The sequence below is a fragment of the Artibeus jamaicensis genome, unplaced genomic scaffold (genome assembly GCF_021234435.1).
Source record: "Artibeus jamaicensis isolate MK-2021 breed Jamaican fruit bat unplaced genomic scaffold, CSHL_Jam_final scaffold_1019, whole genome shotgun sequence".
Classification (NCBI taxonomy): domain Eukaryota; kingdom Metazoa; phylum Chordata; class Mammalia; order Chiroptera; family Phyllostomidae; genus Artibeus; species Artibeus jamaicensis.
Genome location: NW_026522025.1, coordinates 14,384,567 through 14,411,758, shown reverse-complemented (window position 1 = coordinate 14,411,758; position 27,192 = coordinate 14,384,567). Strand labels below are relative to the sequence as shown.

General features: G+C 37.7%; 1 protein-coding gene and 1 pseudogene across 5 annotated transcripts in view; both read right to left on the bottom strand.

Annotated features, from left to right (window-relative positions):
• Window positions 1–26,973, bottom strand: part of LEPR (leptin receptor) — an 89,400-nt gene extending 62,427 nt beyond the window's left edge. For 2 of the 5 annotated variants that reach the window (XM_053655400.1, XM_053655396.1), the window contains exon 1: window positions 26,830–26,973. The gene's annotated coding sequence lies outside the window, so the exon portion shown is untranslated. Of the gene's footprint in view, window positions 1–19,812; window positions 19,836–26,447; window positions 26,493–26,707; window positions 26,805–26,829 lie in introns of those variants that run through there. The other 3 variants (XM_053655397.1, XM_053655399.1, XM_053655398.1) reach the window with 3 other exon arrangements.
• On the bottom strand, window positions 830–19,805 carry LOC128625858 (coiled-coil domain-containing protein 62-like; annotated as a pseudogene).
• Window positions 26,974–27,192: the final 219 nt, after the last annotated feature.

The following is a 27,192-nucleotide window of genomic DNA, read 5'->3' as shown; positions in this document are numbered from 1 at the left end:
CACAAGTAAATCTGAGGACAAAAGCTGTGAATTAGGTGTCAGGTGTCTTAGATGCCAATCTAGGCTCTTTACTGATCAGCTATGAGATTGGGGACTACAACACCCTAGACCTCATGTTCCTCATCTACAAATCAGACTGATGGATAATCTCTACAGTCACTTTCAGAGCTTCCCTAATGCTGAGCGATTTTATTTGAAAACAGAACTCATATCTTTACCACAAAGAATATTATAAAATATTAAGTGAGAAACATGTCTCATAAGTCATGTCTCAGAATTGGTACCATGTGACGAGTGAACAGAAAAACATGTTTGTTTCATTCACAACTTAATAACTCTTGAGAAAAAATAGATGTACATAAATATTTTGTAGTCTGGTAAATTTGTTTTTCAGATTATCTGTTGTTTATCAAAATTTGGGTTCTTTATAAACTCACATCACAATATTTTTTCTTTCATAAGGCAGTTCCATTTTTAATTTCTTGAGGAAACTCAATACTGTTTCCACCAGTGGTTTCACCAATTCATATTCCCACCAGTAGTGCATGAGAGTTCCCTATTCTCCACATGCTCGTCAGCACTTACTGACTTATGATGATAGTCATTCTGACAGTTATGAGATGTATTTCATCATGGTTTTAATTTATATTTCTCTGATGACTATTATGTTGAGAATCGTTTCATGTCTACTGGACATTTGTATGTTTTCTTCAGAGAAGTGTCTGAAGTTTTTTTAAATATATTTTATTGATCATGCCATTACAGTTGTCCTATTCCCCCCTTCATTCCCCTCCACCCTGCACACCCCCTCCCACCCACATTCCTCCCCTGTAGTTCATGTCCATGTGTCATAAGTTCTTTAGCTTCTATATTTACCATACTATTCTTGCCCTCCCCGTTTATTTTCTACTTACCAGCTATGCTACTTACTCTCTGTACCTTCTCCCCCTCACTCCTTCTCCCACTCCCCTGTTGATAACCCTCCATGTGATCTCCATTTCTGTGGTTCTGTTCCTGTTCTAGTTGTTTGCTTAGTTTGTTTTTGTTTTAGTGTGGTTGTTAAAAACTGTGAGTTTGCTGTCTTTTTACTATACATGTTTTTTATCTTCTTTTTCTTACATAAGTCCGTTTAACATTTCATATAATAAGGGCTTGGTGATGATGAACTCCTTGAACTTGACCTTATCCGAGAAGCACTTTACCTGCCCTTCCATTCTAAATGAAAGCTTTGCTGGATAGAGCAATCTTGGAGGTAGGTCCTTGCCTTTCATGACTTGGAATACTTCTTTCCAGCCCCTTCTTGTCTATAAGGTCTCTTTTGAGAAATCAGCTGACAGTCTGATGGAAACTCCTTTGTAGGTGACTGTCCCCTTATCTCCTGCTGCTTCTAGGATTCTCTCCTTCACTTTAATCTGGGCTAATGTAATTATGATGTGCCTTGGTGTGTTCCTCCTTGGGTCCAACTTCTTTGGGACTCTCTGAGCTTCCTGGACTTCCTGGAAGTCTATTTCCTTTGCCAGGTTGGGGAAGTTTTCTTTTATTATTTGTTCAAATGAGTTTTCCACTTGTTGCTCTTCCTTCTGGTACCCCTATAAATTCAGATATTGGAACATTTAAAGATATCCTGGAGGTTCCTAAGTCTCTCCTCATTTTTTTTGAATTCTTGTTTCTTCATTGTCTTCTGCTTGGTTGCTTCTTTCTTCCTTCTGGTCCACTCCCTTGATTTGAGTCCCAGTTTTCTTTCCATCACTCTTGGTTCCCTGTGTATTTTCTTCATTTCACTTAGCATAGCCTGCATTTGTTCATCTAATTTGCAACCAAAATCAACCAGTTCTGTGAGCATCCTGATCACCAGTGCTTTGAACTGTGCATCTGATAGGTTGGGTAACTCTTGGTCTCTTAAAAGTATTGGCTCTGGGGCTTTGATTTGTTCTTCTGTTTCAGCCATTTTTGGTCTTGTCATGCCTCTTACATAGTAAGGGGTGGAGCCTTATGTGTTCACCAGAGTGGGGCAACCCAGTAGCTGGGTTGTGACACTATATGTGGGAGAGGGGTCTGAGAGGGAACAATGGGGCTCGCTGCACTCTCTGCTGGATTTCAGTCACTTCCCCTGCTTCCCACAAGCAAATTGGGCCCTTCTGGTGCTGATTCCTGGGTGGGTGGGCTTGTGTACATTCTAGGACCCTGTGGGTCTCTCCAACAAACTTTCCTGTGAGGCTGGGAGTCTCTCCCAGCACCTCAGCCCCCACAATGTTTTCAATTGGTGCTTTTAGGCTTTATTTCCCAGTGCTGGGGCCCTGGGTTGCACAGTCTGTCTTGCTCCCCATTTTCATCTGGTTTATCTGCCCGAGAATGTGTGACTGCAGTCAGCCAGCCGCCTTGTGTGCCTCACTGGGTCTGCTCATTGCCTCCTATCTGTCCTATCTGTTTTCCAAAGGGAAAACTAGTAGTAAAGTTACCAAAATAAGTCTAATATACAAAATGTCATTAAGTGGAATTCACTTTGTAAGAATGAGCTATTATACTTTAAGCTTTTGTATGGTCAAATTTTTCAATTATAAATTCAGAGTAATTAATATAAAATAAGAGCAACAGCTTAGGGAAATGTACAAATAATCCTAACACTAAGAACAGAAAAAAAATTGTCTAACTTTAAGATAGGAGGTAACACTCTCATTAATATCCTAATAGTAGCAGAGTTTCAGAGGAAGTTAGAAAATTGATCATTTCTCACCCCCACCATTGCTAATATTCCACTCTAAAGCCACCACTAGCTCTTCCCTGGAAGAGCAGAAGAGCCTCTTAATTGGTCTCCCTGCTGCTTGCTGCCCTTGCTCCCCAAATCAATCTATTCTCAATGCAGTGGCCAGAGTGGTCTTGTTAATGTGGAGGTCAGATTATGCCTCTTTCCCAAACCACTGCTGTATTCCCCTTTTCATATAGGGTAAAAGTCTCAGTTCTGCACAGAATCCCTGTTACCTCTCTGACCTCATCAACCACTGCTCTCCCCTCTGCTCAAGTCACCTTCTCGCGGAGCCTTCCCTGGCCAACCTATCTAAAATGTCAACACCTTCCCCACCCCAATCTGTCATATCTGTTATTGTGCTTAACTTTGTTCTCCTTAATACTAATGTGAAGGTGATTTTCTATTTTTCTTATTTATTGTCTAACTCTCTCCACTAGGATGTCAACTCCACCAGACCAATAACTTATTTTTTTACTATTGCCTTTTCATCATTACATCCTTCATACACAAAAGCCTGCCTCTCACATAGTAGGTGTTCCATATATATTAACTGAATGAATGAGTGAATCGCAAGATATAACTTTTCTCTGAAATATTCTCCAAAGTAAGCTGGTGCCATCACTCCAAGACAAAACTGAGAAAAAGCAGTCTTTAAAAGAAGCATTCTAATATCATCCACACACAGCTCTTTAAGAATCCAACTTAATACCACAGAGAATTTCAGAATGGTGATTCTCATTCAATATATACCTTATAGAGAATTTAGTGACAGCAATGTGCCAACTGCCTGGAAGACACTCATACACCCAAAATTAAAGCTATAATTTAATAAGGTTGACAAACTCTGTAAAATTTGTGCAAAACTCTGAAATTAAGAATTCTTCTATATTCAGTACCATTCCACATCAGTGTCAGTTGTACAGCAAAGTAGCCAGAAAATCATGCTCTCTACAGAATGTTCCCCCACATGGGCCCCAAGCTGGACCCACCTGGACCAATACCCACTTATTTTGACATTATTGACTATATTCATCACACTGTAAACCACATCCCTGTAGCTATTCTACTAGTACAAATTTGTACTAATTAATCCCTTCATCTTCCCCCCACCAGTGTCTCCCCTCTGGCAGCTGTCAGTTTGAGCTCTTTATGAGTCTGTTTCTATTTTATTAGTTTATTTTGCTCCTTAGATTCCACATATAAGTGGAATCATATGGTATTTGTCTTTCTCTCACTAGCTTATTACACTTAGCATAATACTCTTCAGGTCTGCTGAGGCAGTCACAAAAGGTAAGGTTTCCTTCTTTTTTGTGGCCGAATAGCACTCCATCATGTAAATGTGCTGCCACTTCTTGTTATCTACTCATCTGCTGATGACTACTTGGGCTGCTTCCAAATCTTGACTATTATAAATAATGCTGCAATGAATATAAGGATGCATATATTCTTTCAAATCAGTGTTTTGTGCATCTTCAGATACATTCTCAGAAGTGGAATCACTGGGTCATAAGGCAATTCCATTTTTAATTTTTTGAGGAACCTCTACACTGTTTTCCATAGTGGTTGAACCAATCTACATTCTCACCAACAGTGCATGAGGGTTTCCTTTTCTCTACATCTGAGCCAACGTTTGTTTATTGATTTACTGATAATAGCCATTCTGACAGGTGTGAGGTGTTATCTCAATGTAGCTTTGATTTGCATTTCTCTGATGATTAGTGATGTTGAGCAATTTTTCATATGTCTATTGGTCAACTGCATGTCTTGCTTGTAGAAGTGTCTATTCAGGTCTTCTGCTCACTTTTCAATTGGTTGTTTTTCTGGTGTTAAGTTGTCTGAGTTCTTTATAAATTTTGGATATTAACCCCTTATCACATGTATAATCAGTGAATATGTTCTCCCATTCCATAGGTTGTCCTCATTATGCTGATGGTTTCCTTTGCTGTGCAAAAGCTTTAGTGTGATGCAGCACTAATTCTTTTTTTCTTTTGTTTTTCCTTACTTAAGATGTATCAGGAAAAAAATGTCACTGAGAGAAAAGTCTGAGATCTTATTACCTTTGTTTTCTTCTAAGATTTTTATGGTTTGAGTCTTATGTTAAGTCTTTAAGTGCATTGTGAGTTTATTCTTGTGTATAGTGTAAGAAGGTAACCTAGTTTCTTTTTTGTTTGCACCTATCTGTCCAATTTTCCCAACACCATTTATTGAATAGACTCTCTACCATATTGCGTGTTTTCCCTCCTTTGTTAAATATTAAGGGACCATAAAGTCATGGGTTTATTTCTGAGCTCTCTATTCTGCTCCATTAACTTCTATGTTGTTTTTATGCCAGTACCATGTTGTTTTGATTCTAATGGCCTTGAAGTATAGTTTGATATTAGGTAGCATGATACTCCCCAAATTTGTTCTTTCTCAAGAATGCTGAGGCTATTCAGGGTCTTTTGTGGTTCCATATAAATTTTTCGAATATTTCTGCAACTTCTGTGAAATATGTCATTGGAATCTTGATAGGAATTGCATTGAATCTATAGATTGCTTTGGGTAGCATGGACATTTTAATGACGTTAATTCTTCCTATCCATGGACACTGTTATGAGCTTCTACTTATCTGTGTCTTCCTCAATTTCTTCCTTCACTAACTTATCATTTTCAAAGTGTAAGTCTTTTATCTTCTTGGTTAAATTTATTCCTAGGTATCTTATTTTTTGTTGTTGCAAATGTAAATGGGATTGGTTCTTAGTTTTTCTTTTTGGTAGTTCATTATTGGTATATAAAAATGCCACCAATTTCTAAATGTTAATTTTGTATCCTGCTACTTTTCTGAATTCATTTACCAGTTCTTGTAGTTTTTGGTAGAATCTTTAGGGTTCTTTACATACAGTATTATATCATCTGCAAGTAATGACAGTTATACTTCTTCCTTTCCAATTTGGATGCCTTTTATTTCTTCTTGTTTGATTGCTATGGCTAGAACATCCAGTACTATGTTTAAAAAGAATAGTGAAAGTGGACATCTCTGTCTTGTTCCTGATCTTACAGAACTTTTTTTTTTTAGTTTTTGCCCATTGATTATGATGTTGTCTGTGGGTTTGTCATACATGGCCTTTATTATGTTGAGGTATGTTCCTTTTGTTCCCACTTTGCTGAGAGTTTTTATCATAAATGGGTGCTGGATTTTATCAAATGCTTTTTTTGCATCTGTTGACATGACCATGTGATTTTTTTTTTCATTTTGTTTATGAGGTGTATCGCTTTTATTTGTGGATATTGTGCCAACCTTGCATCCCCAGAATAAATCCACTAGATCATGATGTATAATGTTTTTAATGTATTGCTGGATTTGGTTTGCTGATATTTTCTTGAGTATTTTTCCATCTATGTTCATCAGGGATATTGGTCTATAATTTTCTTTCTTTGTAGTGTCTTTATTTGGTTTTGGAATTAGGAGAATGCTGGCCACATAAAATGAGCTTAGGAATCTTGCCTCCTCTTGAATTTTTTGGAATAGTTTGAGAAGGATAGTGTTAACTCTTCTTTGAATGTTTGGAATAATTCACCTGTAAGGCATCAGGACCAGGACTTGTGTTTGTTTGAGGTTTCTTAAAATTACTTCTTTGATTTAATTAGTTGTAATAGGTCTATTCAGATTTTCTGATTCTTCCAGATTCGGTTGTCAAAAGTTTTGAAGTTTCTAGGAATTTATTCAATTTGTACAGATTGTCCAATTTGCTGGCATAGAGTTCTTCTTTTCTTTTTTAAATTACTAAACATCATTTTATTGACTGAAGCTGATCAATTCTCTTAGAAGGACAGAGAGGCACATAGTATATTCTTTAAAAATTAAATAACAAGTTAAAATGCAAGTGTTTTAGACTTTAATCATTTTTTAAATGCGTATAAAGCTTGATGTTTCAGCAAGCTGTTGTTTGTATAAGTAGATGGGACAACTACAGACCCAGACAAGACAGGGCTCTGCTCAGCCTGGGGAGACAAGGACCTCAACTGTCAGTAACAGAGGAGATAACTTCCAGTCATAAATATTTTATATAACTTTATGTCTACTTACAAGCAAATTTCAGAGCTAAAACCACAAGAAAAGAGAATACTAGTCCTCATACATTTGGAGCTCATTCTGATAAGCTACTGGTTATAATTTAAATGTATGTAGAGGTTTTAAAAAATCAGATAGTGAAAACAGCATTTTATGTACAGGGGTTCTCAATTTGATATTTGTACTTTTAAAGAAGTTCTCTGGTATTTAATCATAGTATGTATCTTTACAGGGAAGTCATTTTCTCTCATAGCATAATTCCAAGTTTGTGTATATACTACAGACAATAAGGTCTAATTTCTTACATGTAAAAAATATCTGATTTATGCAAATGGTTAACTTGAAAACAAACAAAACAGAGATGTTTAAAAATGAGCTTTCAGTTTCTGCTCCCCTTTGGTATGAAATGTTGCTTATGAAGGATTCCAATCCTCTTTGTGTTTTCAAAGTTAAGTATTAGATATTGATATCTGCTTCCTGCCTTGCATATATATATGAGAAATCTGCTTCCACAAATATTGAATATTGAATAGTCTTTTGTTTTCTTCGATTACTGAGAGGTGTTTATTTGAACTGACTCTTCTGAGACTTCTAAGCTATGTTTGGCTATGCTGTTAAAACTCTCAGAGCTGATGGGGAGCAGAGTACTACAGATCTGTAACCATCTGATGAGATTCTGCCTGCAGATGCTTAAGACGACTTGTAGCAGAAAAATCATCCTTTTCCCTGAGCAATGCTGCATCTTTGTTCACCAACAAAATTGTACGTGAATTCTTTTTATCAGAAGATGCTGTCTCTACCAACTTCTCATCCTCTGTTAAGGCAGAACCCAAACAGTAGGAATGCCGAGTGACAATTAGCTCACCCGAGGAGAAGCTGTATTTTGTTCCACTGGCACTTTCTGAACAAGTGCACACAGACCTGTGGTGAACAACTCCCTGCAGTTTAGAAGGCTTGAAAATACTCATCCTCTAGATGTGAGACATATGGCCTGGGGCCTCGATGATGAAGTCTTTTGAGTGGCAGCACCTGAACTCACACATGTCATTTTCACCCAGACAGGCTTCATTTTTTTCGTCAACATGAGAATCCCAGTCTTTCCATGTGATCATGGCATTCGGCATCCTGCTTTTCTGGTCATTTTGAACCTGAACAGTTGGCAAGGTTCAGGTAAATACTGACATCATGCCATGGCTTTTCATCAAATGAAGTTTGATGAAGTTTCTGAGAGCTGGTTCTCTTCAGTCTGAATCTCAATTATATTACCTTTAGGGGATTTTGCATTGATTTTACACAGGGTACTTTTGTTTTAGGGTTCAATCTGGAGTTTTCCTCCCAGAGACTAAGATTTTTCTATCCATTAAGTCTACACTCCAAGGCCTTCGATTCTTTCATCTTTGAGTTATATATCTGTATTAATTCCTAAGAATTTTCCACATTGAAATTTAAAAGCTGCTGATCACTCTACTATTTTTAGGTAAATCTGTCTCAGACAATACAGTTCTGAGTTTGTATGTTCTTGCTTTGACTTGCAATACAAGTAACTCATCTTTCCTTTTTTCTCTATAGTAAAAACCAATTCATCATGTATGCAACTCATCTCTTGCTTCAGCAAATAATCTCTTCTCACTGTTGAGTATTTTCTGTTATCTTCTCAGTTAGATCCTCTTTTCATTTGATTTCAATCTTAAGGTTCTTCAATTTCTACTTATAATCTTGCTTTTCTTTCACAATACAAGTCTCCACCATCTTGGCATCATATAATGCATGTACTAAGGATTTAAATTTACCTGAATGTTCTACAACATGACTGACTGCCTCAATAATATCTTTGTTCTCAAGGTCTCCAGAGAGGGGAGAAGAATGGGTTGCCTTCTGAACCATTTCCTTCAGCTGTAGTTGAGTCTTCTGTAAAGCTGTTTGTCATTCTATTTGACTAGATTCACAGCTTTTTACCATCTCCATGAGTAACCTCATTATTTCAGGTCTTTCCTGTCACTCACCTAATTTGCGTTAATAGTCTTCCAAAGTCAATATTTTCTACCAATCCTCTTCTCCCATGAAAGAAGTTGTCTCTGATGTACTGTAACCATATCATTAAGCTCTTTATCACAATCTTTCAGTTCTCCAAAAAGCAAGTGTAGCTCTTTCATTGTTTCTAGGTAGTGGAAATCTGAACTTCTGAACTGATGTTCTAGTGTCTGGAAGGTCACAGAAACATTCATAGGTGTTTCCCTCAGCATCACCTTAGAAATGCTGTAGGCACACCAACCCAGAGTGGCAGGGGAAAGCCTTTCATCCTCAGCTGGCCCAAGCAGCCCCGGCATGTAGTTCTTCACAGTATTTTCTTACAATCCTTTGTATTTCTGTGTTGTCAGCTGTTACTTCTCCACTTTCATTTCTAATTTTATTTATTTGAGTCCTTTCTTTTTCTTTGAGCCTGGCTAAAGGCTGTCAATCTGTTTAACTTTTCAAAGAACCAGCTCTTCATTTTGTTCATTGTTTGTATTGTTTTTTTTAAGTCTCTATGTCATTTATTTCTGCTCTAATCTTTATTATTTCCTTCCTTCTATTACTTAGGGCCTTGTTTGTCGTTCTGTTTCTAGTTCCTTTAGGAATAAAGTTAGACTGTTTGTTTGAGTTTTTCTTGCTTCTTGAAGTAGGCCCATATTGCTATGAATTTCCCTCTTATTAGGACTGCTTTTGCTGTGACCCACAGATTTGGAGTTGTGTGTTCATTTTCATTTGTCTCAAGGTAACCTTTGATTTCTTCCTTGATTTCATTGTTGACCCATTTCACTGTTTAGGAGCATGTTATTTAGCCTCCATGTCATTGTGTGTTGTTCAGTTTTTTTCTTGTAATTGATTTCTAGTTTCACAGCATTGTCGTCAGAGAAGATACTTGATATGATTTCAATCTTCTTTAATTTATTAACATGTTCTATGCTCTAACATGTGATCTAACTAGAGAATGTTCTATGTGCACTTGAAAGAATATATATTCTGCTGCTTTGGGATGGAATGCTCCCAAAATATCAATTGAATCTATTTGGTCTGGTGTGTCATTTAAGGCTGCTGTTTCCTTTGGAATTTTTGTTTGGAAGATCTATCCATTGATGTCAATAGGGTGCTAAAATCCCCTTCTACAACTATATTACTGTTTATCTGTCCCTTTATGTCCATCAAGATTTGCTTTATATATTTAGGTACTTCAGTGTTAGATACATAAATGTTTACAAGGATTATATCCTCTTGCTCAACTGATCCCTTTCACATTATGTAATCTCCTTTGTCTCTTGTTAGGACCTTTGTTTTGAAGCCTATTTTGAAGCCAAAGTATTGCCACCCAAGCTTTTTTTCCTTTCCATTTGCATAAAATACCTTTTCTATCCCTTTACTTTCAGTCTCTGTGTATCTTTTGTTTTGAGGTGGGTCTCTTGGAGACAGCATATATATGGATCTTGTTTCCTTACCCATTTAGCTATCCTATCTCTTTTGATATCAGCATTTAATCATTTACATTTAAAGTAATTATTGATAGCTACTTATTTATTGCCATTTTATTCTTTATATCTATGTTCCTTTCCTTTTGTTTTTTCTTTCAGAAAGGCCCTTTGCAATTTCTTATACTACTGGACTGGTGGTAATGAACTCTTTTAGCTTTTTCTTGTCTGGAAATCTCTGTATTTCACCTTCAATTTTAAATGATAGCCTTGCTGGGTAGAGTAGTCTTGATTTTAGGTCCATGTTTTTCACCGTTTTGAGTATTTCATACCATTTCCTTCTGGTCTGAAGTGCTTCTGTTGAGAAATCAGCTAGGTTTATGCAAGCCCCCTTAAAGATAACTGCCTTTCTATTGCCACTCTTAAGATTCTCTGTCTATTTTTAACCTTTGCCATTTTCATTATGATGTGTCTTAAACCCTCTTTGGGTTCATCTTGATTGGGACTCTCTGTGCTTCTGGGACAGTTGTGTCTTTATCCTTCATCAGGTTAGGGAAGTTTTCAGCCATTATTTCTTAAAACAGGTTCTTGATCCATTGCTCTCGCTTCTCCTTCCATACCCTTATGATGCAGATGTTGTTGGGCTTGATGTTGTCCCAGGAGCCATTAGAGTTTCCTCATGTTTTAGCTTCTTTTTCTTTTTGTTGCTCTGCTTGGGTGTTTTCTGTTATCTTGCCCTCTAAATCACTGATTTGATCCTCTGCTATCGATTCCTTCTAGTGCATCTTCATTTCAGATACTGCATTCTTCATCTCTGACTGGTATTTTTTATGGTTTCTACAGCATTTCTAATGCTTGATGTAGGTAATCAAAGGAGTGCTCCTTCCTCAGACAATCCTCTGTTAGTCTAGCTCCCTAAATTGAGCCACTGATGGATACCAAGCTCTGAGGATTTTGAGATAATACTGTCTAACATTGTCCTGGTATGTAGTCATTCCATGTTGACAATTAAAAGGAGAAATGTGTTTTAATTAATATGTTTGAAGAAATATTTCTGAAGCATACAAAGACTCAGTCATAGCCTGATCTAAATGATGCATCAAGTATACCTGGACGTGGAGACAATAATTCTATTTGCATAATGCATTAAGCACAGTAAGCATATTAAATGTAACACTAACTCTTTAATGATTACTATAAACTTTAAACAAAAAAATCAAAATATACATTCTGATAAATTATGATATTATCGGTTTTCAGAAGAAAATCAGACTGTTTAACTTCTATTGTAGGGAACTCTCTTTGTGTTACTTTTATGTATAAGATTCTACTTAAATATAAAACAGGATAGTCTCAATTAGTGCTTGAATGGATAACTGGGCAGGAAATAAATTATTCCAATGACCTCATAAAGTCTCTAGATTTGAAAAATTATGAGTAAGGAAAGCTATTCTGACAATTCTTTGCCTTGATGAATAAGCTTAATAAAGTCCATCTGCCACTAATTTTTGCTTTTATTATTCTGCAGGAGAAGTACCCATCTATCTTTCACTTAAATAACATTTAAGCATTTCATTTAAATATAAATGAAAAACATTATTCCTTCAAGTGTCAAATATTTAACAAAATAAATATTATCTGGTCTATTTGTGGTAACCTTGTCATTTGAAGTATGTTTACTTTTATTTCTTCACTTACAATAGAAATTGGTTGTTATTCCCATCAAGTAGCTTTAAAGACTTAAATTATCTTTGAAATGAAAAAACATATTTTCCATCATCCTGGCACATAGCATGTCACTTTGAAAACATACTTTCAAGTACTTTAATTACTGAAATGACTCTAATTGTGTGACCTTGTCTGAAATTAACTGCTTGAAAAGGCAGAGGGATCAGCTACAATTCAAAAATTTGAAGTCAACAATCTTGAGTCAGAATAAGCATCTTACCTACAAAGTAATTTAAAAATCTGTACCTAAATCAACTCATTTAAATATTAACTGAATATCTGATAAAATGTTAAAAGAAAAAAGCAGCCTGAGTATATTTATAGCCTTAGAAGGGTAGCCGCGAGTCTAACAACCAAACCGAGACATGATTCGAACCAGTTGTCACCAGGATCGGGACTGGCATAGTGAGGGTACTGGGCCTCGGGAGTACTATTTTTTTTCTGTACGTCTGTGTAGCCATATGAATGGATTTTTTCATGCAAAATTATTATTTAATTATTTTAATTAAATAAAGTCCTCTGAGATTTCAGAGACAATAGCTACTATCAAAGTCCAAGGGCCAACAAAAGTTTCATATTATGAAATTGTAGTTGAACTCTAAGAAATGCAAAGGAAAAGAATAGTACTGTATTTCTTCTATTTTAAGATTCACAATATTTTCACATCTCTGACATTAGGATCTTTGTTAAAATCGATGTCATCTTACAATTACCGATGGCCTGGAAGCAGCTGTGATCTGCCTGTCATTGACTGCTTACATAAAAACTGGGGCACTTGCCTCACGACAGACTGGATAATTTTAACTTGTCAATATTTTGATCAACAACCTATTTAAAGACCATTTAATGAAGGAATACGAGTGCTGAGTACTGTCTAGAAATCTTTCATTGACATCTTATGACAATATTAATAAACATCCAGCATAAAATTTGTAAAATGGACAAACCTAGAAGAAAATCTCAGAAACCATAGTGAAGCATTCTTTTATGAAGTGCATATCCCAAATATTCTTCATAACCCAGAGTACCGTATCATTTGGGAAAACATGAACATCAACAACATTGAACTGCAATGTGATTAAAAAGAAAACCAGATTCTGAATATAAAAACAAGAATCCCTTAACCAAGTTCTTTGGTTTATGATCTCCTATGAAAGTGATAAGACTTAAACAAAAATCATCATTTAAAAATTCCTAAAAGAGCTCTCCCAGTAGGTACAATAAATTCTAAATAAAAGATGAACAGCATTGTGAAATAGTTAAATAATATTTTAAATAGTTAAAAATCATAGTATCTAGATTTAAAGAATCACAACTACCTAAAAAGAGTGGTAATTAGGAGAAATCAGAGAGATTACTTTTACTTTGGAGAAATCATAAGAGCTCCCAAAGGAAAGTGGGGATTTAACCACCCCTTTGAAGAATGGGGAGGATATGAAGCATATTGCAAGTATTACAAAAAAGATTCAAGATCAGCCAAAAAATATCTGTAAAACACAAGAGGAACCCCTGCGTGAGCACTGATTTGCAAATCTGGAATCAAAAGACCATGAGGCCACTTGTGCAGATGACTGTTTTTCACAGAAAGAACATATGTACATACTGTTCTTTCTGGGCAAAAATCTTTTCTCCCCTAAATCAAACCTGTGACTGACAATGTTGTTGCAAGACACTCTCTAGGTGGCTAGAGAAATACCCAGCTACCTCCAGGGTAAGTCTAATACAGTAAGTGTGTCAAATTCAAAGAGTAACATCTTAATAATGTTACAGCAACTACAATTATTGGGAGCTACTATGAAGGTGTCAACATACTTTCTCTCTGTTTACTATATGTGTGTTTATAATTTATTTTCTCTTTCTCTCCTAAACATTGACCAATTTGGCTCAGAAATTTTGTTGGTGCATACAAAAATATAACTGTTCAAATATCTCATGTTTATAGTTTCTTAATTTTCATAGAAACTATGAAAACCCCAAATAACAGCTGCTAGTTAAAGTAAAACTAAGATAATATAATTCTAAGAAAAACTACGTTGTCCTATGCCTTCCCAAAATAGATATTTGGTAACAGCTGTTCTTAAACATGAGTTCACATTTTTAAAGCCTATTATAATACCATTATAGAAGCTCATGAGAATCTCTATTTGGCTCAGACCTTAAGTTTAGCTATTATCCAGTACAAACACATAAACACTTATACATTCCCATAAACTTTTAGAAATTATTGTGCCAGAATAGAGCCCTTCTCTCTCTTTCTTCTTCTCCCTCCCTGCCCCCCCAATCTTCTCTTCCTTCCTCTTCCTCTCTTTTATGCATTATTACACACATATGTATACACATTTGTAAGGCTATATTATTTCTAGATCTTTCCCTACTAACTGGCAAAGACTTTAAATTAATGTTAATACCACAACACCCGCTAAGCATCTCTAGCAGGTAATTTTCATTTGCTAGTCCATACTATTCTAGTTTGACTAAATGAGTCCATAGGATAACACAAATTTTTTTCCACTAGTTCTCAAATGTGTGACTCTCTCCTTCAAGATCAGCCACACCTCACCAGGCCATGGCTCCCCACAGCTCCGATCTCTTCTCAGCTGGCCCCCATGCTGTGCTAAGCAGAACCACCACTTATCCCCACGGAGGGGATTACATCAGTGCTTCAATGACCAAGCAAATGTTCTCCCCAGCTAACTGCAAGTGAACTGTTTTCACTCTGGGGGAGACTTCATTTGTGTAAAATTGTTTAAGTGGGAAGAACCTAGCATACTAATTTTATGAGAAAGTAAGTGACTTGCTGACTTTCATTCAGTGAGAATCACTATTCCCCCAAATTTCCCATAGCCTACTTTAAACACATTAAGTGTTCACAATTATTTAAAAAGATTTTAAACTTCCAATTTCATGGCACTTAAATTTGACTATGATTTTTACTACATAGTCAGCATTTCTGTCTCTTATATTTCTTACACTTACTAAAATTCATTTAAAAATAATATAATGGCACTAGTCACATCTTTAGGCTTGGCATGTCAGATTTCAGGGCTTACAGAGTAGATATAGTACATTTTATGTTAAAGCTAAAACATTTTATGTTAAAGCTAAAAGACAGTATGGGGATAACCCTAACTCAGAACTATTTTAAAAGGTTGTTACATATGTAAACATAAGTTTTAAAATAATATCCCCCCAATATAATCCTGCTGCAGCAGAAACAAGAGTCACTCCAGTTGATGAAAACTTCCATTCACTAGAAATATATAATTTAAATGTGTGTATAAATTATAATATAACCTCAAAATAGCATTTTATTATGTAGCTTCAAAATATATACAGTGAAAATTCAGAGTACTACAAAAAAAAAGCAGAAATCCATACAGATGGTGGAAGATTTTAACACTCCCTCCTAAAGAATGAATAGAATAAGCAAAACAACATATATATATATATAATACGTAAAGATACATGAGATGGGAAAAACACTAACAAGTAACCTGGAACAACATTAACAACTTTGACATACATTGAACTCTGCTCCCTCAACATGCAGATTAAACACTATTTGCAAGCACCAATAGTGCATTTACAAAAACTGAACACACACAAAGGCACAAAGCATGTTACAAACGAAACCAAAGGACCAAAACCAGACAGACCACTTTCTCTGACCATAGACACTCTAAGGCAGAAATAAACAGCAAAAACATAACTGCACAGATGCCCTATTTTAGGACAAAATATTTTGAGCAAACCACTGGACAAAACAGACAAAATAGAAATCAAAATATATTTTACATTGATGGCAGTGAAAGATGCACCTCAAAACTTATTCCATGCAGATTAAGGAGTCCTTAAAGAGAAATTCAAAATCATGAGAAAATGATATTCCAGAAAGGAAGAAAGGCTGAAAATTAATGGGCTATCATTCACTTTAAGATATTAGAAAGGAATAGAAAAAATTCAAAGAAAGTAAAATGGAGAAATAAAAAGTAAAATGGAGAAAGTAAAAAGTCAAATAAAGGTAAGAGTTGAAGTTAATAAAATAGAAAATAAACACACAAAAGTAAAAATCAACAATCATGAAATTGGTGTTTTGAAAGACAAGTAAAATAAATAAAATTCTGATGGGATTAAAAGAGAGATGGCACAAATAACCAATATCAGCAGCAAAAGCAGGGCATTAATGCAGAATTCATCAGGACCAATTTCATGGCAATAATTTTGAAATGTTAAATGTAATAAGCAAATTCTTAGAAAATATAATTTACCAAAGCTGATGAGCGGAGGAGGGAAGGAAGAAGAGGGAAAGAGGGAAGAAGAGAGGAGGAGGGAACGAAGGGAGAGAGGGAATGGTCCTATAACCATAAAAAATTAATTTCATGGTAAAAAAAATCTGGTTTCACCAAAGATTTTTACAATGCAACATGTAATTTTAAACTAGCAAAAAACTTCCAGAGACTAGAAAAAGTCAAACACTTGACAATTCAAATTTATAGATAATAACCTTAATACCAAAATGCAACAAGTACAATTTGAAAAAGTAACATAATAGCCAATCTTTATGTAAGACTACAGGCTTTTAAAAAATCTTAACAATATGTTAGCAAATGGATTTTTGCAATGCGTAAAAAATGCATATAGCATGAGTACAATTATTATGGTAAAGATAGTGGGGCAGGGGACTACTATGATTTACTATTTTAAAAAGCATGCCCTGGCTGGTGTGGCTCAGTGGATTGAGCACCAGCCTGCAAACCTAAAGGTTCAGTTCCTAGTCAGGGCACAAGCCTGGGTTATAGACTGGGTCCCCAGCTAGGGGCGTGCAAGAGGCAACTGATCAACGTATCTCTCTCACACGGATGTTCCTCTCTCTCTCTTTCTCCCTCCCTAACTCCTCTATAAAATAAATAAATAAAATATTTAAAAAACAATTAATCAATTTACCGCATTAATAAATTGAAGGAAGAAAAGCATTTGATTATATCAGTAAGTATAAAAAAGCATTGTATAATAGTCAATATCCATTCATGACCCCCCAAAACTGAAACTATTTGCAAGTTAGAAACAGAGGGAACTAAGTAAATCTCAAAAAACATATCTAACCAAAACCAAAGCAAACATCACTCTCAATGGCAAAATGATTTCTTCTGTAAGCACTTAAAATAATTGTTATACTTGATGTCTTAGTCAATGCAGCAAGAGAAGGGTAAAAAAGTTTAAAGATTATAAAGGAAGAAACAAAACAGTCATTATTTAAGAAAAGTAGAAAATCCAAAAGTATCTCTGTGTAAGTTCTTGGACCTTTAATTTGAAAATTCAGCAAGGTTGCTGGCAGAATATGTAACTATATAAAACCAAGTGTTTTAAATACTGCCGCACCTATTCTGAGGCCAGCATCACTCAGGTACCAAGATGGAAAATACAAGATATTACAATAAAAGAAAACTACAGGCTAGCATCTCATAACATCCCATGACTTAAGTTCCCATAACTTCGGGCTGGAAAAGCTAGCAGGGATTTAGTGGAAGAGGAAGAATTTCTGAAGCTCCAAGAAGTTCCTCTTAAAGAACCCACAAACGAACTTACTCAGACTCACTCCCTCTAAGCTCCAGCACCAGAGTAGGGTCTTGAAAGGTACCGGTGGCATATGGGGAGGAACTGAACTGTCTGGCATCAAGACCAGGGCTGAGAGACAGTTTTCCCCCAGACAGAAAGGTGGGCAGAGCCACAGAGCCAGCAGGTGGTTGCCATATCTCAGACTCCATAACCTGGCTAACACTATTTACCTGCCCTGGAGATCCTCCAACCCATCCAACTTGTAACTGTTAATGGTGGCTTTTCCATGGTGGGTCTTAGCTCATGCTTCACAACTTCCAAAATCCTTTCAAACAAGCAATAGCTGGCCTCAGTAAGTACAAGCACCTATGCCTCTTGCCCCAGGAACAACACTAGCAGCAGCCAGCCTAGATCACAGCTTGGCTTTTCCTGGGAATCTCCAAGCCCAGGACAAGTAGCAGCCATCTCAGATTGTTCTATAGCACAGGCAGGGGAGTCCCAGGCAAAACACGGGGGAGTGGGGTTGACCTTGGCCTGCACCAGCTGAAAAACCCCAGGGCCAGCACACCCAGTGAACTGGGGCATCCATTTTGATTGTTCCTCTACGTGGTAACAGATACAGACCACATCAGAGCACCACAACCCTGTTCCTGCCCAGCTGACCCTCCACAGAGGGGGGAGCTTGGTGGTAAGTGGTCACAGCTGACTCGAGTAAATCCCTCCCATTGACCTGCCAACAGCAACCAAGGCCCAACTACAAGAGGAGGGTGTATTCAACCCACATGAAGGGAACACCTCAAGTACCCAGCCCAGGTAACAGGAGAGGCTGTGCCACTGGACCCTATAGGACACCTACTACATTAGGCCTCACTACCAAGACACAGAGTCAAAGCAGCTCTATCTAATACATACAAACAAACACAGGGAGGCTGCCAAAGTGAGGAGACAAAGAAACATGGCTCAAATGAAAGAATAGATCAAAACTCCAGAAAAAGAGCTAAACATAATGGAGATGCGCAATCTATCAGATGCAGAGTTCCAAACACTGGTTATAAGGATGCTCAAGGAACTTCATGAGGACCTCAGCAGCATAAAGAAGGCCCAGTCAGAAATGAAGAATTCACTAACTGAAATAAAGAACAATTTACAAGGAAACAACAGTAGGATGAATGAAGCCGAGAATCAAATCAATAATTTGGAACCTAAGGAAGCAAAAAACAACCAATCAGAACAAGAAGAAAAAAAGAACCCCCCAAAATGAGGATAATTAGTATAAGCAGCCTCTGAGACAACTTCAAGCATTTCACCAATCACATCATAGAGGTGGCCAGAAGGAAAAGAGAATGAGCAAGGAATTGGAAATGTATCTGAAAAAATAATGAAAGAAAACTTTCCTAATCTGGTGAAGGAATTAGATGTGTAAATTCAGGAGGCACATAGTTCCAAACAAGATGGATTCCAAGAGGCCCACTCTGAGACACATCATAATGAAAATGCCAAGGTTAAAGATAAAGAATGAATCTTAAAAGCAGCAAGAGATAAGCAGTTAGTTACTTACAGAGGAATTCTCATAAGACTGTCAGCTGATTTCTCAAAAGAAACTTTGCAGACTAGAAGGGACTGACAAGAAATATTCAAAGTCTTGAAAAGCAGTGACCTACAGCCAAGATTGCCCTACCCAGCAAAGCTGTCATTTAGAATCAAAGCACAGATAAAGAGTTTCCCAGAGGAGGAAAAACTAAAGGAGTTCATCATCACTAAACTATTATTATATGAAATGTTAAAGGGATTTATTTAAGAAGACAAAGATGATCAGAACTATGAACAATAAAATGTCACAACTATATATCTGTCAACGGCTGAATCCAAAGAACAAACTAAACAAACAAGAACAGAGACAGAACCACAGATATGGAGGGCAATTTGATGGTTGCGAGAAGGAAGAGGGATATGAGGAAATGGGTGAAGAGGTGACAGGATTAAGAAGTACAAATAGATAGTTACAGAATAGCAATCAGCATGAAAAGTACAATATAGGAAATGGAGTAGCCAAGGAACTCATGTGAATGACCCATGGACATGAATAATATTGGAGGGATTGCCTGAGGGAGTGGTGGGTGCTTGGTGGAAGGGGGAAAAAGGGGGGGAAATCGGGACAACTATAATAGCATAATCAATAAAATATAATTTAAAAAATAAACTGTAGTTGAAAAAATTGTTTTTAAAAATGTAAAATTAAACACATATTTCAAAAAAGAAACTTTATTTTCGCTGGTGGAAGGTCTTACCTTAATTTGTATAAAATGTAGTATATCCAAGGCACTCTACAGTGAAGTACAGTAAAATGAGTGTGCCTACATAAATCTTCATGACCTGGAATTAGGTAATGTTTTTTTAGATATTACACCAAAAGTAAATAAAAAAAAACTGTTAAATTGTACTTCATTAAAATTTAAAACTTTGGATCTTCAAAGGATACCATCAAAAGTTTTAAAAAGGCAACATAATGGGTATACATATTTGCAAATTGTGTACCTTACAAAGGATTTTTATCTGTACATAAAGAACTATTACAGCACAAAAACAGAAAAACAAATAACCCAATGAAAAAATTGGCAAACCGTACTTCTGCAAAAAAGATATACAAATGGCCAATAAGCACATGAAAAGATGCTCAACATCATTAGTCATCAGGAAATGCAAATCAAAACCATAATGAGACACCACTTCACATCCTCGAGGACAGCTATAATCAAAAGTACAAACAATAACAAGTGTTAACAAGGATGTAGAAAAATTAGAACCCTTGTACTTTGCGGGTGGAAATGCAAAATGATGACAGCTACTTTGGAAAATGATTTGGCGAATTTTCAAATATTAATCATAGTGTTACCATAAACTCAGCGATTCTATTCTTTGGTATAAGAGTATACCCAAGAGAGATATATACATTCACACAAAAACTTGTTCCCAAATGTTAGTAGCAGCATTATTCATAATAGCCCAAAAGTGAAAACTATCGAAATGTCCATTGACTAATGAATGAATAAACAAAACGTGGTGTATCCATTCAATGGAATATTATTTGGCCATAAAAAGGAATGGAGTACTGATCCATGCTACAGCAAGGAATGAGGTGGCACAGTTATCCACAATCGGAACCAGTAAACCACAAAGACACATTCACACAATGCAATATATCTGGCAACAAAAACAAACATGCAAGAGCCACAGTCGACGATATCATTAAATAAACAAAAAAATTACTGAGCACCTCTTACATGCTAGGTCCTATTCCAGGTACAATGGATATGTTAGTAAGTAAAATAAGATAAAACAAAATCTGCCTCCATGGGGTTTACATTTCTCCTAGAAATGATACAGGAAAACATGATAAAAGTTGTACAGTATTTTAAAAGGTGACAAGTACTATGGAGAAAAGCAAAGGAAAGGAGAAAGTAAGAATATATATAATTTTAAATACAATAATCAGGGTAGACCTCATGGAAAAGGAGACAACTGAATGAAGACTTAAAGGAAGTGGCAGTAACAGAGTAAGCCATGTGGATGGATATCTGGGGGAAAAGCATTCCAGGCAGAGAAAGCTGAAGTGCAAACATGGTCTCCAATATAGTCAAGGAATAGCAAGGAATCCAGTGTAGCTGGAACTGAGTGAGTGGGAAAAACAGTAGGGAATGAGATCAGATAGCAAAGGGGAGGAGATGGATAAATGAGGTAGGGCCTTGTAGGCCATCTTGACTTCGTTTCTTTCTCTGTATAAACTAGAAAGCCACTGGGGAGTTCAGAGCAGAAAAGTGACATGATCTGACATGTTGTAAAAACGCAAGCTCTAACTGCAGTTTAAAAATGGATAATGGAAGGCAAAGGATAAAAGCATGAAGACCAGTTAGGAGGCCCTTGCAATACTCCATGTGAGATATGATGGAAGCTCAGACCAGGATAACAGCCCTGAAGGAGATGAGATGTAATTATGTTCTGGATTTATTTTGAGGATAGAGCAAAAAAAGATCTTCTGACACTTCATAACTGAGGTACTAAGGTATAAGGGAATGGTAGAAATCAAAAATGATTCTAAGACTGTGGGCCTAAGCAATTTGAAGGAGATGGGAAAGCATGCAGATAAAGAGAGCTGGGCAAGATGAAGACTCCATTTGGAGTATGTTGAACTAGAGGTGTCTACTAGCATCCTAATGGAAATGCCAAGTAGGCAGATGGATGGAGAGATATGCATTATACAGGAAAGAAGTCAAGGACTGAGCTATTGTTTTGGAGTCATCAGCATAAAAATATAGAAACTAGAGGAAAAATAAAGATTGCATGAAATCATCAAAGGGTATAGAGAGAAAATCGCTCCAAGAACTAAGTCTTAAGGCATTCTAAGCTCAAAACCTCGAAGAGAAGAAGACAAACCAACAAAGGAGACAGAAAAGAGTAGCCAGTGAGGGAGGGCATCCAGTGTGCATAGTGTCCGGAAGTCAACAAGGAAATATTTCAACTGTGACAATACTACCAGTGGGCAAAGTAAGATCAACACCGATGACTGACTATCAGATTTAGGAAAGATGGTGATACTGGTGACTTTGATAAGAGTAGTTTTGGCTGAGTATTGAAAACAAAAGACTGGTAAGAATGAGTTGAAGAGAAACTGAAAAGATCAATTAGAGAGAAAGAATATAAACAACTTAAAATTTTTTTCTTTAAAGGGGAACAAAGAAATGGATTAATCTCACAAACATAATGTTAAGCAAAAGAATCTATGAAAGAATGCCTCCCACAGTCACATAAAATGTTTTTAAAAACCTTGTGATCAGGAAGAAATAAGCAAGAGGTTTCGGAGTATTATTAGCAAATGCTCTCTTTCTTACATAGTGAACACTGGGGTATTTGCCTTATAATTATCCATAATATTACTTGTCAATGAGTACATTTATTTTATGACTTTTCCCTATAAATGTTATGGTTCAGTGTTAAAAAATTTAATTAGTAAGATCATGTGTATGAAAAGACAACAGATAATATCACAATTGTCACAAAGTTTTAAAAAGTATTTGTAAAGGAATATTTCAAATTATAAGCAGACAAAATTTAAATTGAAACTTCAAAAACTTATATGTACCAGGTTTGGCCAGTAGGTGAACATCTGTGCCTTTCTGATTTAATTAAAAGTAGAATTTGTGAATCACATAAAATCTTAAGAACTAAAGCAGACTATAAGCCATTGTCTTCATTTTTGACGGTATTGTGTTTTGGGCTCTGAGTATGAAAAAGTGCGGTAGAGTAAGTCACTGCCAAGACAATTCATTTCTTTCTGGATATTTTCGTTTTATTTCCAAGATATTGCACTGCAGACACAAACCATTTGGTTATATAATAGTGATCTAAGGGTGAAGACATGATTTGTTTCTTGGTAAATTCATGAGAGTCAAATCCCTATATTACAAAAGTGGAATAGAGCTTCTGCCAACCATAATGATGACTCTAAGCTATGAATGAGTCAACTATAGACCATGAACAGTCAGATTTATCCACTGTTTCCTGATGTCTTCCAACAAGCAACAAGAAAGCAGGGTTTTACTACCCTGCATTCATTCCATAATTTGCTGAGTTCCTTGAGCATCTGTTTCAAAGGAGATGATTATCTACTTCACCAGAGGATATAAGGAAAGACAAATGGCTAAATGATTGATTGCTGACACCTCCAGCCCAAAAGCAAAAAGGCACTGAAATTAAGTTCAAATGTGTTCATGAAAGAGTACTTCAAATCCATTCCACTCTCCCAAACCACATACAACACACATGCTGGTGGAAACACATTACTTTAGCTCAAAACCACCAGAAAGAACCAGACCACTCCTCACCCCATCCTGAAGACAGATGACTAAGTCTTAAGTAGTTTTGAAATACAAGTGACAACCAAAGCCATTCCAACATTCTCTGTCTGCTTACACCAGTAGTGGTTTGTTGTTGTTTCTTTTTTTCACTCTTGTATAACTTTGTGTGTGTGTGGAAATTCCTAATTTCTGGTTTGTAGGTTTAGTTAACCTCTGCTATTTTCTGGGATTAATTCCAAGGCAACTAAAATGCATTACTAAAATTGGCATCTCTGCTCCTGAGCTTAATTTCAGAGAGGCTCTGAAGTGGGCTGAAACCATTTTTTTAATATTCTGCACACAACTTTATGCTAAAAAGTAACAAGCACTGTTTAGGATCAGTAATTGACAGGAGGTAAAATTTGTGTTTTCCTCCAGAACCATTTTTATGTATTCCAAATGTAAAATACTGGAAGAGAATGAGTACTATGCTGAAGTCACACATTTTGTTTTGGCGTTGTAAATACTGACTTACCACTGAACTCATGACTCTTTTTGGTAACATGATTCTTTAAGGCAGCATGAGAGATGAGCTAAGTATTTGCATATAAACTATATATTTCTGAACCCCTCTACAAGTATCTTTGTCTTCTATTTTTGTTTGAAAAATCCTAAAGATATAAATCATAAATGCATATAAACAAAAATGCTAAGAGCATTGTCATGAAATAAAGAATCTAACATGTTAATTCAAGAATTATAATTTTTAAATTGGGAAATGCCTTAGATATTATTAAAAGGCCAGTGGAAGGACTTCGGCCAAGATAGAGGTGTAGGTGGAAGCACTTCGCCTTCTCACACAACCAAGTTTAAAAACAACAAAGTTTGAGCAACAAAAACGCAGCCAAACTACAGAAAATTGAACTACACGGAAGTCTGACAACAACCAACCCTTCAGCCAAACTGGTAAGAGGGGTAGAGCCAGCAGCAGAGCGGGTCAGGCAGGAAAGAGCCACTGGACCAACCCCAGGTGCAAGACCCAGGTGCACCAGCAGCTGTGCGCGGATCCCAGGTGTGGAGAAGCAGGCAGACCCACTGAGGGTGAACCGTGGTCACACATTCTCGTGCAGATAAACCAGTGAAGGAGCTAGCGGTGATGAGACGAACCTCACAGGCCCCAGAGGTGGAAAGCGGCAGAGGGAACCGCCATTGTCCCTCTCTGACCCCGCCCCCACATACAGCGTCACAAACCAGCAACCTGGGCGGCCCCGCCCTGGTGAACAACTAACACTCTGCTCCTCATACATAATAGGCATGAACAGATCAAAACATGGCTCAAGAACAACTCAGAGCCCCAGAGGTGATAAATCTAAGCACTGAAGAAATAGCCAAACTTTCAGATGCACAGTTCAAAACACTGGTGATCTGGATGCTCACAGAACTGGTTGATTTTAGTCACAAATCAGAGGAACATATGGAAGCTAAACTAATTGAAATGAAGGGAAATGCACAGGAAACCAATAGTAATAGAAAAGAAACTGGGATTCAAATCAAAGGAGTGGACCAGAAGGAGGGAAAAAAATGACCAAACAGAAAAGGATGAAGAAACAAGAATTCAAAAAAATGAGGAGAGGCTTAGGAACCTCCAGGACATCTTTAAATGCTCCAGCATCCGAATTATAGGGGTACCAGAAGAAGAAGAGGAACAGCCACCAGTGGAAAACTTATTTGAACAAATAATAAAGGAGAACTTCCCCACTCTGGCAAAGGAAACAGACTTCCAGGAAATCCAGGAAGCTCAGAGAGTCCCAAAGAAGTTGGACCCAAGAAGGAACACACCAAGGCACGTCATCATTACATTAGCCAAGATTAAAATGAAGGACAGAATTCTAGAAACAGCAAGAGATAAGGGTACAGTCACCTACAAAGGAGTTCCTATCAGACTATCAGCGGATTTCTCAGAAGAGACCTTACAGGCAAGAAGGGGCTGGAAAGAAGTATTCCAAGTCATTAAAGGCAAGGACCTACATCCAAGATTGATCTATCCAGCAAAGCTTTCATTTAGAATGGAAGGGCAGATAAAGTGCTTCTCAGATAAGATCAAATTCAAGGAGTTCATCATCACCAAGCCCTTATTATATGAAATGTTAAAGGGACTTACCTAAGAAAAAGAAGAGAAAAAAGATGAACAGTGAAAGGACAGCAAACTCACAGTTATTAAGAACCACACCTAAAACAAAAGCAAACTAAGAGGACAGCTAAATCAGGAGCAGAACCATAGAAATGAAGATCACATGGAGGGTTAGCAACAGGGGAGTAGGAGAAGGGGAGAGAAGGTACAGAAAATAAGTAGCATAGACGGTAGGTAGAAAATAGATAGGGGGAGGGCAAGAATAGTATGGGAAAATGGAATCTACAGAACTTGAGACACGTGGTCATAAACTAAAGGGGGGAATGGTGGGGGGGGGGGGTGTGCAGGGTGGAAGGGAATGAAGGGGGGAATAGAACAACTGTAATGGCATAATTAATAAAATATATTTTAAAAATAAAATTTAAATTAAAAAAAGGCCAGTAGAATCTTAATCCAACCCTCTAATTTGACAGATGAGGAAACTTATCTGAGAAGTTAACCAGTGTCCCAGATAAATGGCAAATCATACCAAAATTGTGACTCCAACTCCAATGCTCTAAAAGAGCATTTGTTTCGCTATACTTCGACACTTATGTAAATAATGGTAACAGAGGACACTCCGAGGAACCCTCAATATGAAGAACTCCCTCAGGTATACAAGAGCCAGGGTCACCCTCTATTTACAAACACAGTCCTAGAAATAGTGCCCAGAATAATCAATTTCTTAGCCAGCCTCATCGCACCTGACACTTCAAAAGTGAATCCCCACTTGGGTCTCTCTTTCACACCTCTATGAATGCCTTATAAATGAGTGCTTCGGTTGGGGTTGCTTCCTGTTATCTTGTTTTTTCATTTGCTTGAGGACAGCAAGGGAAGGTGGAAAACAGGGTCAGGTCTAAACACAATTTTTTTGTTTTGTCATCCAAACCAAGAAAACCTTCCTCCAGGCCCCATGGCTTACTGGTTTATGGCGCAGCCCCTTCAGTTTCCAAAGTAAGAAGGAGACCTGGAAAAGAAGTTGGCCAGTTGGCAAATCCTTCCTGAGCCTCCCCCAGGTGCGCCCAGGTTCCGCTGCCTGCCCTCAGCCTCGAGCCGTGATTCCCCTCCCCTCCGGGGCCTCCCGTTCCCCAGCACCGGGAAGCCGAGAGCTCTCCGGGGCCCCTCCAAGCGCCCCCGGCCGCTGGCGTCTCTGGCGGCACCGCTGGGCTGCCCCGAACTCACGGTCCCCACGTAGTCCACGGGTTGCGCGCCGGGCGCGCGCGCCCCAGAGCCCGGCTCCTGGAGTTGCCCTGGGCGGAAAGAGGTGGCCGTAGGGGAATGGAGTAGAGAGAAGCGGGTCCCACCTGGATGCCAGGGTCCAACCCAAACGGACAGCAGAGACGGAGACGGCGCCCGGGCTCTGGCCCTTTGCCTGGCTCACGCTCAGCGGGCCAGCGAAGACTCTGCTGTGGGGCGGCTGGAAACTCCTCGCAGCAGGAGCAACTCCTGACCGAGCAGAGCGGTGTTTGGGAAGGAGGGGCGAAGGAAATGGGGGCGTGGACGGGGCGGGGAGAAGGGAGGGAGAGGCGGGTGACTGCCAACGCCCGCCTCTCCGCGTCCACTCCCTGGCGGAAAAAGCGGACCCCTGGCGGCTGCAGGTAATTCCTCGGCTTGCGGCCGAGGGCCTAGTAGAGGAGAACCGGAGCTTGGGAAGGAGGACCCCCTGC